The sequence below is a fragment of the Lepidochelys kempii genome, chromosome 6 (genome assembly GCF_965140265.1).
Source record: "Lepidochelys kempii isolate rLepKem1 chromosome 6, rLepKem1.hap2, whole genome shotgun sequence".
NCBI classification, from domain to species: domain Eukaryota; kingdom Metazoa; phylum Chordata; order Testudines; family Cheloniidae; genus Lepidochelys; species Lepidochelys kempii.
In genome coordinates this window covers 57,641,103-57,653,497 of record NC_133261.1, presented here as the reverse complement: position 1 = coordinate 57,653,497, position 12,395 = coordinate 57,641,103, and the positions used below count along the sequence as shown (strand labels likewise).

The 12,395-nt window shown below is 42.5% G+C and overlaps 1 long non-coding RNA gene across 1 annotated transcript; it reads left to right on the top strand.

The window, feature by feature from the left end:
- The first annotated feature begins 202 nt into the window (after window positions 1-202).
- On the top strand, window positions 203-7,901 carry LOC140912856 (uncharacterized). The gene is made up of 4 exons (XR_012159404.1): window positions 203-311; window positions 738-766; window positions 4,700-5,168; window positions 5,598-7,901. It is a non-coding gene; the product is annotated as an uncharacterized lncRNA (long non-coding RNA).
- Window positions 7,902-12,395: the final 4,494 nt, after the last annotated feature.

The following is a 12,395-nucleotide window of genomic DNA, read 5'->3' as shown; positions in this document are numbered from 1 at the left end:
CATATATATATATATATATACACACACATACATACAGGCACACACGCACGGATGGGAGAGCAAAGAGAAAGCGAGATCCGAGGAGTCCAGCTGCCCCCCTGACGCCGTTTTGATTGGATGGTCTTTTCATGTAGAGGGGACGTCTCAAGTCGAAGTCACGATTTCTGCTCAGTTTGGAACCATCTGTGACTGGAGCCATGACGCAGCCAGCGCACATTACTCACTTTTACAGTCACGACTTGGAAATCCGTGCAGTTTCCAACCAAAATTACACCGCCACCATTGAATTATTTAATAGGATCCAGTTAAGGGTAATCTTATGCATTGTGCCAAGAGATGCAATGATCTAGGAGGGGAGGGTCGGGGAAGGGAGGGAGCGGGAGAAAGGAGGGCAGCATTTCTGGTTGCTAATGACTGTTTTATAGAGCTATATTAAGAGTTACAGTAATTGGCTACACGTGTTGTAAGTGGATTTTTTTTTAAATGATCAGTTTGTAAATACGACCACGCAGGCTCGGGAAAGGGACGATTTCTACATTAAGGACATTAGTGGGTGGCATTCTACTGTGCTAGGAATACATCGGCTTGTGTTTTATTAATTGCAAGAAACGATGCCTTGTTATATATATAAAGTTACTGCCTGCAATGTTAGCCAAGATGTGCTTTTGCCAAACAAACAAATAAATATGTCCTATGCTATACTGATGTTCATGTCTGCATCATGTCATTGTCTGCAGGATCCGCAACTGTCGCTGGGCTTGGAGTGGTAGGTGCACCATTTTATAAGCTTGCTTTTTGTCTCGCTGAGCTAGCTAGATGTACTTACTGAAATCTGCTTTGTTATTGTCGGGCTTTAATATTTCTACTCCTTGCAGGTATAGAAATAAGTCTGCGGCTAAAAGACCCCCCACCCCCACCCCCATCAGGTCGGGAATTAATTTCCTCTTCCTTCTCATGTTAAGGAGAATGGGTTGATGCATGTGAATGTTGTACAGTGTCAATGTGTGATTTAACGCAACCTGCTGACATGTTTTTGCTAACTGAAATGCCTATAAACCTGCATGCTCCTAGCTTAGCAAGAATATCCCTGGTTCCAAAAGGCGATGATTGGTGTTTGTAGCATTGAAGTAACCCTGCATCTATTTCGTACACACAACAATCGCCCCACTACTTCGCCTCTAATTCAGTCATTCCACCAATTCCTCTGGTGAGGTTATGACTAAGGACGCGAAGGAAAGGCAATAACAACACACACACACACGGCCTGTAGAAGGTGTGAGCACTTAGAGGGGGGAAAATGAGGTGGGAGGAGAAGGGGTGAGTCCAAATAAAGCAACCTATAGCCTCTTATTTTGCTAAGCACCATCATCAGGTACAGACTGTTTCAAACACACAGGCGGGAAGGGCAGGCGATTCCGAGCAGAGTCAGCAGCAGAGTTTACGCACGGATGGGGAAACCTGAATGGGAGGGAAGCGCCCAGCCACTCTTAGCTTAGAATAAGCAGGGATCTCAGCATCCTCCGGGGTCCTTCAGAGAGTGCGGCAGAGATTACAACATCCTTTGAAAGCCATTACACCTACAGACAGCGGCTAGATCGAACGAATAAAGAAAGTGAACTCCTCCAGCGCAAGCTAAGCAGCCGGTGCAGCGATTTCAGCACCTCAGCTAGTGGACAGCTCCCAGACAGCCTGCGCTTCGGTAGTTTCCCCTGGTCGAGCTGCAAGGGATAAGGGGACTGTAGTGTCAGCATATGACAGGCTCTCTGTAAGCAATCTATAGAGAGTTCCCCTCTCAGTCTGCGGAGCGAGTTTTGCCATTACAGTGTGTCTAGCCACCCATTGGAAAAATAAAAAGAGAGAGTGGATAGGTACAGAGAGAATGAAGGACTCAATAGCGCCGACAGAGAGAGAGAGAGAGAGTTGCAGCTCGCTATTGATTCAGAGATTTACCGACAGGGTGATTCCCCTTTCTGTAAGAATTCCCTGTCTCTGGGTTCCGTGCATGCACCAAATTCATTATGCAAACGAGTATCTCCCCCTCGGTTTAACAGAAACAATAAAATAATAAAACCAAGCATGCATAAAATAAAGTCACTCTCTGCAGCATGCACAGGAAATATCACTACTTACCCAAACAGGAACTCCTTGCTTGGGGGAGGGGGGCGGGAGAGGGACGGGACGAGAATGGGGGGTGAGGAGAGAGAAAGAGAGAGAGAGGAAAAATCCAACAATTAATTTCCAGACAGGAGTTGGAAAAAAAATACTGCGGTGATGTCCAGGTTTTCTTCCATCAGCGCTCTCTTTTTATACAAGTGCAACCCTCTGTCTATTTCTGGAACGCGATCAAAACCCTGATGCTATTTTTAGCAGGTACTGGGGAAAAAAATCCACACACAAAGCCATTTCGCTGGAACGTTACATCCAAAACATTAAATGTGCAATACGTTCCCACCAACCCCCCCCCCTCCAAAATCACCCCCGCTTCTTTCTGCACCATCATCCACGGTTGCTTTAGGTGCATCATGGCAGAGAATTAAAAACAAAACAAAACCAAAACCAAAAAAAAACGACCGCCTTCCATGCTGTCCTATTACACAAAACCCCAATCCACAGTTGTATTGAGCCTGTCTCTCTCTGTGTCTCTCTGCCTGTTGCCTTGTAAGCATTATTGTGTCTGTCTACTTGCAGGGTCTTTATGAAGTGGGCTTTAAAACCAACCAACCACCAAAACACAACCACCACCATGCACCACTTTAACATTATGCACCAACGTGGGGTTCTGGCAGGGAAGCTTGTTTTGCCGAGAGAGACAGAGCGATGGTTGCATACACTGGATGCACAAAGAAAGGGTTTTCTTTAATTCTCTCCACCCCACTCAATGCTTTTTTTAAAAAAAACACACAAATTCCTTTGTTTAGAGAATAAAGAAGCTTTCTGTCTATATATAGCTATACATGAAATCTGGTTTGTGTGTGCGCGTTCTAGTCATTCACTACGAGGGGGGGATTGGGAAAAAATAGAATCATTAGGGCTTGCAGGCTACAAGGAGCCAGCCTGAGACTCCTTTGCAAGGCTGCGTCAGTTATCAGCTATTGACGTCACGTTCAGATTCTCCTCTTCAGAGGCTCTAGTTCATCATAAAAGATGTCTGTGCTCGGAGCTTTGTGCTTGCAGAAAAGCACTTCAATTCGAGGGAAAGAGTTAATTAGCAAGCCCCATATTTTGTGTTATGCAGCTTTCCACACAGTTGCACAAAAATCCTATGGGGTGTGCGTGTATTTATGAGAGAGAGAGGGGGAAAAATATGCCCTGAGGGTATGGATATATTTTAAACACACACACACACGCAGAAAAACACAGAGAGCGAGAGAAATCTGCATAGACAGACCATGCAGGGGCATCTCCCCATCCCATGTTTGGCAACTGTAGCAAACAGAAACAGGAATAAAATCTGAGATTTTGTATTTCTCAGGCAAACAGCACAGGGGTTGCTGAATATATTTTAACACCCCCTCTCCTGCACACACTCGCACCCTCCCGCAGCTTTCTGGACAAAAACCATCAACATTCAGCAACATCTAGTCCCCCCCACCACCTTACGCTCGTGTTTGGCTATTGTAGCAAAAGACAGATATTGATAAAACTAGGATTAATTCTGTATATTTGTCAGGCAAACAACCCCGTCTCCAAGAGTGACGCAAATAACAGATTCTATGGCTCTGGCTTTCTATATTCTGCACCCACGCACTCTGCTTGGTCTCCCACGGAATCAGCTACAGAGAGCAATGATCCAGATTATACAGAGAGAGGGGGTGGGGGAGAGAATAACAAATGAAATTGCAATTAAAAATCATAATGCTGCTATACGCAAATGGCTAAATCTGATGTTATACAGTGGTACACACACCCCCACCGCCCCCAAATTAACAATAATAATAATTTAAAAAAACCATACACCATGCACGAAGCAGCGACCAAACAAAAGGAATTGTCTTGTTGACAAATGCAGAGTTTATTTGGCAAAGAAAGGTCCTTCACACTCGCCATCCTGCCCATCTCCAAACCAGAAAATATGCCCCCCCCAAACTATATTACAAGCATTAGGAGGGAAAAAGAATTAATATATTTGGCTTCCCGGTAGATGGGGGGTAGGGAGCCAACCCAAAGTCATTGTATGTTTTCGAGTAAGGTAATCAGGACCTTTCAAGGTGAGTTCGCTTGCTCTTGAGTTGTGAGACAAAAGGACACAGCTACTTCTTAAAATATCCACAAAAGGCGAGCGCAATAGGTCGATGCTATTTTTAAACAGATCTCTTGTTGTTGGAAGATGGCACAAGGCATGTAGCTAAAAATTAAAATCGTGACTGGTAGACTCGAAAAAAAAAACCACACACACACCCTAGGAAAAGAAAAGGTTTATTGATGGGGTGAAAATAGTCTCTCTCAAGAGTGCATATTTTACCTCCTCCCCTCCCAATCCCCACCAACCAACCCACTTCACACCTTGACTGAATGAAAAACAAAATGCAAGGAGAATCAAGAAGGTAGTAAGTTATTTACTGTCTAATCTGTATAGCACATTCTTTATTTATTAACTCAGTTAATTATTATCAACTTCTTTCGCAATGAATTTCCTAATGTCAATACACTGCGATCAATGAAGTAACGCTGCTTCTCTCTCTCTCTCTCTCTTTTGTAGCCAGACAATAACATGGCCAACTACTGCTAGTGATACAGCAACATTGGGAAAAATCACAGCTATTACAGATCACATCATAGGCGTCGCCAGGCGCAGGGAGAGATTTGGCTTTTTAAAAGAGCCGACGAGCCCTCTTTGTTATTAGGCAGCTGCCAGAAAGCACGATCAGAGGCGTTGCCATCAGCACGTCCCCGCACGCCCCAACCCAGGACTTGCCTCTCTCGGCTATAGAGAGCTGCTACATTACAACCCTCGCACAGAACTCCAGCCCTGGCCATTATTTTTAGCAAGTGCGCATGGAGGCATGACCTTTGCTGCAGGACTGAGTCTTGCAGGCAGGAGGACACTGGTACTTGGACTGAAGACAGCTCGTGTCACATGAGGGCCTCAGATGGGGACACCCATGCAGCTGTAAAACATGCCATCTTCAAGGAGTTTCAAGGAAGAGCAGCTTGGATGAACAGACATGGTAGGCTAAGCATGTGTTTCAGGAAGCACAGGCATCCACCGGAGCCTTGCCTGGCTCCCGGATGCCAGAGGGGAGTTTGCCAGTGTCTAACATGAATGGGGTGGTGATTACATGCGCCCCAGTCTCCCTCCCGACTTTGTATGCTTAAAGTTCCTCCTCCTAGTCCTGTGAGGATGGAGGAGAATGCAATGGAAGGGCTCATTGTCTTGAGCTTGTTTCCGGTGGTATGAGAAGACACAGGCGCAGCTGTGAAGCTAGGATTAACCTGGTGATAAAGTATGAATAGTGAACCATTCCCTTGCTGGATCGCAAACCCTCCATAACAGTAGAGGGGCCTCCTTCAGTCTCTACCTCTTCCCCTTCTTCTGACTGATTTTTTTTAAAACTAACCCATTGCATTCCAAGAACTAACTTGTTGCTCTTCCACAGGATATGAAACATCTTCTGAATAAACCAGGAGGGCGCTCGCCTTTTCCAACAAGAACCAAACCTCTCCCACAAGAACAATCCCTGTTAGCAGGAGTGAGTAATTTCCACCTCAGCAGGACAGCTGTTTCTCTACCTTCTCTAGCTGCTGCTAGAACCCAACTCAAGGCTGGGCTAAAATGAAATACAATGCCCAGGGAATCACTCGTTTTAAATAAATCAAACAACAACAACGGAACCAATCCAAAGGAAAGGCAAGAATCTTTAGCAGGTGATGCTGTACCTTGCAAACAACAGTTCCCACTTCTTCTGATAAATGTTAAATGGAGAATTTATCTTCCATCTTCATATTTTATAGTCATCAGCAATCTCTTGGTTCCCAGAGAATTAGGCCTCCCTAACAACTGAGGCATAATTAAATCAATGGATTCTGTATTCTTCTCTCGAACTGGAAGGGAAACTTCACTGTTACCAGAAGGAACAGTGCGTATAGATACATTGCACTCTGCATAGAACAGGTGCTGAACTATGGCATGGTGTTCTTTGATGAGTACTACCTGCGATGCAGACCATTCTGACTCTTGAAACCTTCCAGGGCTCTCTGCGCTCCAAAGACAGTGGCATCGGTACAACAAACATCAGTTATCAACACATACAGTTTACAGTTCAAAAGACACCTTTGGCCTGCTAAACACAAACTAATTCAGTTACCCTGAGCAGGGGGCAGACTAGCACGTGCAGCCTGCCCTTGAGACATTCATGAGTAGGGGCATTCTTTTTGAAAGGGATGGAAAAATCCCATCTTTCCTTTTGATCCTTCAACCTCAAGGCCACATCATGAAATAAGGATCCTTCTGGTTGGGTGGTAGTCTTCAGCTGAGCCGGTCTTATCAAGACCAGAATCAGTGAGAGGAACTACTGCAGAATGATGGGGAAAGTGCCCTCATGTTCTCCTTTCATCTCACTCCTTGCTAGTTTGAGTGCTACTTTCTCAATGCCCCCAGCCCTGCCAGGGATCACATCCCAGTCATGAATATAATTTACAGAATTCTCCTAAACCATGGTGACACCCACCAGTATTTTGATTTCATTCTCCAGTTGACAAACAGCGGATTGACTCTTGCTACTTTACAAACATAAAGGGAGTACAGAGTGACCAGAAGTAAAGAGGGTAGCACCATGATGATAAGGTCTAGGACTTTCTTTGTTTACCTGGTATCAGATTATCCAGAGCACACCATGCAGTGGTCCCCATTAAGAACGGAGCTGTTTCTATGTAATTAATCACTGATACACATTTCTTTAAAAATAAAGAACAATAAAACAAAACACTAGTTATCTCTGATGAGACAATATAGGAATCAGAAAATCCAGAGGATAGAGCAATAGAATTCAAATGGATTTGGATAAATTAGAGGTACACATGACGTAGTGGGCTAGGAGCTGTTCAGTGTGGCAAAGTTTAAGTTAATGAAAGGCCCTCATGGAGAAATGATGTTAACTGGTGGTTAGAGCAGGGGACTGGGAGTCTTGATTCCTGGGTTCTAGTCCCAGATTTGCTGCAGGACCAAGGCTGGTCTGAAATTTTTCATCTAAATTATAATGTTTTTCCACGAACATTTTCAATGTTCCCCCAGCTCTGTGTGTCACCCTGAGCAAGGCACTTTTCCTCTCCATTCCTCTGTTTATCCAACTATAAAATGGGTCTGACACTTACCTACCTTACCAGGCTGTTCAGTAGGCATTTTAAAACATTGAGACTGTGTATTAAAGGCATTATATAAAGGACAAAGCAATATTATAAATAATCAGAAAGACCATAATTTAAGAAGCATAAAAATTACATTCCCTCCAACAATGAGGTGTGTATGTTACATTAAAATTCATGTGCCAGAAGGACAAACGCTGCTAGTGATTAATAGATGTGGCTTCCATTTATAGACTTTTCAGAGAATCTGAACATACAGGCCATCAAACCAACAAAATGGGCCACTTGGTGTATTACTGTCATCTCATATGCATTACATTAATAGCTGTATGTTACATGCTATCTATAACCAACTTGAACCCCAGCAGATTGAAACACCTGGTATAGTTGCAGTTTTCTTTACTTGGATTTTTTATGTGTATTTGTTCTGTTTATATTAAAAAGTAATTTACAAGGAGGTAACACTGGAACAGGATCTTGCTCACTGGATACAAAGTCAGGCCCTAGAAAAAGTAGCTGGGGGTACTAGGATTAAAAGATGAAAACCATCAGCATAATTAGATCAAGAAAAAAGAAAGCACAAAGGTTTAAATATGTCAGCATGGTATATTTATATATATATATATATATATATAAAATCACATGACTCCTTGATGTGAAATTCACACTGATGGGGAAAAAAATTAGATTAGGTGCAGTACTATATTTCAGACACCTGGGATACCGTTGCTGGTGAATCCATTGTTGAATTGGATTGGGCTTTCTGTTAAAATTTGACCTTCACTAAATAATGACCTGGAACTTTTCACGAACAAGACCCATTACCTTTAGCATAGTGTGTACTCATGCTTGGTAACCATCTTGCAGGATGGATGGATCAATGAGAAGAAAAACATGCAACAATAATTTGGGGAACTTTGGGAAGCTTCTTGTGGTAGAAAAAAGGAGAAGAGGCGGTTATGAAGAGATGCTAAAAAGCTGCATGAAGCTTTAACTACTTCAAAACCAAGCATCCCAGGCAGTGCTAGAGGTCAGGGTAGGGAGATGAGTGACATTTAAGCAACACAAGGCAGAATTTCTTTACTGAGATGGTAGTTAGAACATGGAGCCAAATAACTCAATCAGCAGCAGAAATCAAATCATCTTGAGGAGGAAGATGGTTGGATACCCTGTGAAAAGGAGTAAGATGTAGAGTGCATTTAGCAATAAGTTAGACATGATGAGGTGAAGGGTGTGTTGAGGTAACTAGGGTTACAATGACGAGATTTGTTCAATCACTCTTCTCCTCTTGGCCTTCGATGTTCACTGTTCCTGTCTAATTGTTGTATCCTAATTTCCAATGCAATTTAATTTGGCAATCAAAAATTACAACACATTGGAACAGCAGAGTTGCTACTGAACCAGAGAAGTTGGTGTTGCATTTGAATCTGGGTTACTTTAGCTGTCATTTTGCCACTAACCTGCAGAGGGAATGCCCAGTTCCTAGGTTACACAAGTCAATGTTTCTGGCATTGCCGCCCACCCAGAAGTCATACTTTTGGAAATGTGGATTCACTGGTACAGAAAAATAACATCAGAAGTAGTGGATTCCAGCAGTACAAATGAGAATTGGAGGATCATTGGACCAGCATATACAGACCACAAGTGACTTTTTTCTCTGTTGCCAATAGTTAATATCTATTTGTTAAGGACTAACAGCATGGTCAGTCCTGTACATGACATAAAGATCAGGCAATCTCTGCCTCACCATTTACAAGCAAAACCAATGGGTCTTAGATTATGGTTGGTGAACCACCAGTGTCTACAGAATATTTACTGGACTCCAACAGAGGGGTAACTGGTCACATGGTACTGGCTCTCATTTTTTCCAAGGTGCTAAATCACATTAAAAAGAAGCTAAAAACAAAATACTTTTCCACCTATTCCTTTTCCACATAAACAAAGGCTGTATTTAATACAGTGATATTATTTCATATGAATGGAAAGGAGGTGGTGTGTGTGAGACTGGAAATGGGAGTAGAAGTGTCCACAAGATTCTCTCTGCATTAAGATGTAGCCTGGTCCGCTCTACAAAAAACTTTAAGAGCTCCTAGACTAACAGGCAAGACAAGAAATACTGGGAGAGACACAGGAAGGAGCAGCCACACTTAACAGTCTGAAGAGCATGTTTCTTTATGAAATTCTTCAGAAACACCATTGCATTGTGGTTGTTTTGTGTACCATGATCACAGCACCAATGACTGCCAGTGAAGAGCCAAAGGGATAACAATAGAGTCAATATTTTTCTTCAAATTCCCCTGTGCTAATGTTGACCAGTAGTTATAACAAAGGACTGGCACTCAAGACTCCTAGGTCCCGGTCAGGTCACCTGTCCTCACTGTGTCTAAATTTACATACAGTTAGAGGAATGTACTTATAGTTGTCTACCTCATTGGATGACCATAGGTAGAGGGGAAAGGGGCTTTGTCATGAGGTTGACTGAGTATTGGTAAATGCTTGGAGATTCTTGTGGATGGGTGATATTAGAAGTGCAGACTATCACCATTGTGCTATAAACTTCGGCTGCAGAGCCAGCTGAGGAACCTCAAGAGCTTTATACAATTTTTGGTAAATTCCAGATAATTATAGATAGTTTTTGTGTTTCCTTTGCAAGAATTGCAACTATTATAGGAATATATGAACAGAAATTTAAAAACTGAATTATATTTAATTTCATATTGAATTATTTCACAAGTAGTTCAACATTTGTATTTAAAAACTGTCTGGAATTTTTGCTTAATCATGAACTTAGCATAAAAATCCTACTTGGAAAATATCAATCTTCTTTATTATGGTACACCCCCCCTTTCTTCTAAAACTAGCAGCATGCTAAACATTGTGTGCCAAATTTTCAAACATATTTATTTTAAAAGGGCAGTCCAACCCCATAGCTGGACATTCCATTCAGGTATCAATGTCTGAAAACTGGGCTCCAGGTGTTAAAACAAGTTTATAATTGTTTTGTTCAGCCCAACAAGATGGAAGATCTTTGGTAACTATGAGTTAAGTATTGACAGCATGCTAAGGGTTGTGCAAAATACAGAGGAAGATATAGTCCCTGCCCCAGGAAGCTTACTATCTAAATGGAGAGACAAAACAAAGCAGAGAAACTTGCACTGATGAGCAGAGGAAAGTTAACTCAGCCATACAATGATTTTTGCATTAGACAAATGTGTGATGATCTTTTTGGCTTAGGCAGGCAATCAGTAGTAGGCTTTGCAGAAGAGGTGTGTTTCCAGGAGAGATCTGAGTAAATGGAGGGTAGTAGGTGTAAGGGGTATCTGGGAAGGAGAGACAAAGATCAGAGTAGAAGAAAGATACAAAGCAAGTGGCTAGGAAAAAGGGCTCAGTCAGAGTGAAAGATACAAATGGAGAGACCAAGACAGGAGTAGAGCTGTTCAGAGCCTCAAAGGTGCGGATGAGAAGTCTAATCTCATTGTGAAAGGTGATGGGAAGCCAGTGATTGGATTTGAAGAGGGAAGGAACACATCATGGTAAGAAGAACTTTGCATCTTGTGTATATTTGAAAGAACATATTTCAATTATAATATCATGGAGCAACCATCTTGCTAAGAAGTGACCTTGTTTGTCATCCTGGCAGCATGGGAAACCAATGCCGGACACTATTAAAACAGGGTCTTTACCCTAATTTAACATGGATTATAAAACAAAAGAAAAGAGTGACATGAGCTCACCTGGCAATGTGGAGCCAGGAAAAAGTCAATGCAGTTTGAGGTGGCTTTCAGAGACGTACATCCTGAAGCAGGGAGGGGATAGTCTCTTTGCTAGACAGTTCTTGTATTTGTGTTGTCTTCCAGGTTCTGCCCCTGACTGACTGCAAATGTGGGCAATTCACTCATCTACATTGTACTTCCATTTACCCCTCTGTAAAATGAGTGTACTACTACTAACATATCACGCAGCGGTGTTCTGAGCCCTTCTTGATAGATGGTTGTAAGTCAATATGAGAGGTGCTATGCAAGGAGCAAAATATTGTTTGGCCAATGCATCTTTCCACCATTAATACTCTGTAGGTAGTTTTCTCAGCTGGTGAGTTCCTCATGGAATTCCCTTACAAGCAATGTTGTCCTCTGCACCAGCCTATTCATCCTGTTCCCCTTTACAATTCACAGATTTGTAGATGAGTAGAAGAGTAAGTTTTACTTTTGACTCTCAGAGAAAACTCCAAGAGCCAATAGGACATAGAATGGAATTTGGGTGGCTGCCTAGATACAGAGATTGTCTCAACAAGAGTGTACAAGCTCAGGTGCTCTTTTACCATGGAGACTGCCTAGATCTCTAGCTGTGGCAGACAATTGTTCTTAAGTGGATAAATATAGATGTAATGGAAAGCCTGGAACAAATGTTACCTTACGCTAGTCACAATTTATTTTAACAGCCAGTGTACCATGCAGCTGGTACTTTGCAAATATATTGCAAGATGGTGCATATTACCACCATTCGAAAGAAAAGTTCTTCACTTTAGAATTAGTTCACATGACATCCTTGAAATAAGCGCCATTGTGGGGCACAACTGGATGTACGCGAATCAGTGCAGCAGGAGATCACGCAAAGCATGAGGAACTATAATGCAAGGTACGAGCATATGAATTGAGACACTGACACAGTTAACAAGCTACATGGTTGCTTTAAGAAACACTGGGGAAAATCCTCAAATGGTGTAAATGTGTGTATTGTTGACATCAATGGGTAGTTAGTTATTAGTATTGGTTATTTCAGTACCCAGAATGCTTCCGTGCCCTAATAAATGACAGTGCTTCACATGGCATCCACCATGTGGAAAGAGGGCGGAGAATCTAAAGTCAGGCTGGAAAACTCCTTCTGCACTGGATGGAAACATTCTCTATGGAATCAGTTGTGCAAATGTATCTGCATGGCTGGAAACACACGTGTGTGCACAAACGTGTCTGTGTGCACATGATTGTGCAACTGTAGCTAGAGCATGACTGTGTGAAGCAATCTGGATATGGTCACCCAGCAGTGGAGACTACACACTGTGCAAAGGCTCTAAGAAGAGGGCAGATGAAAGGAGC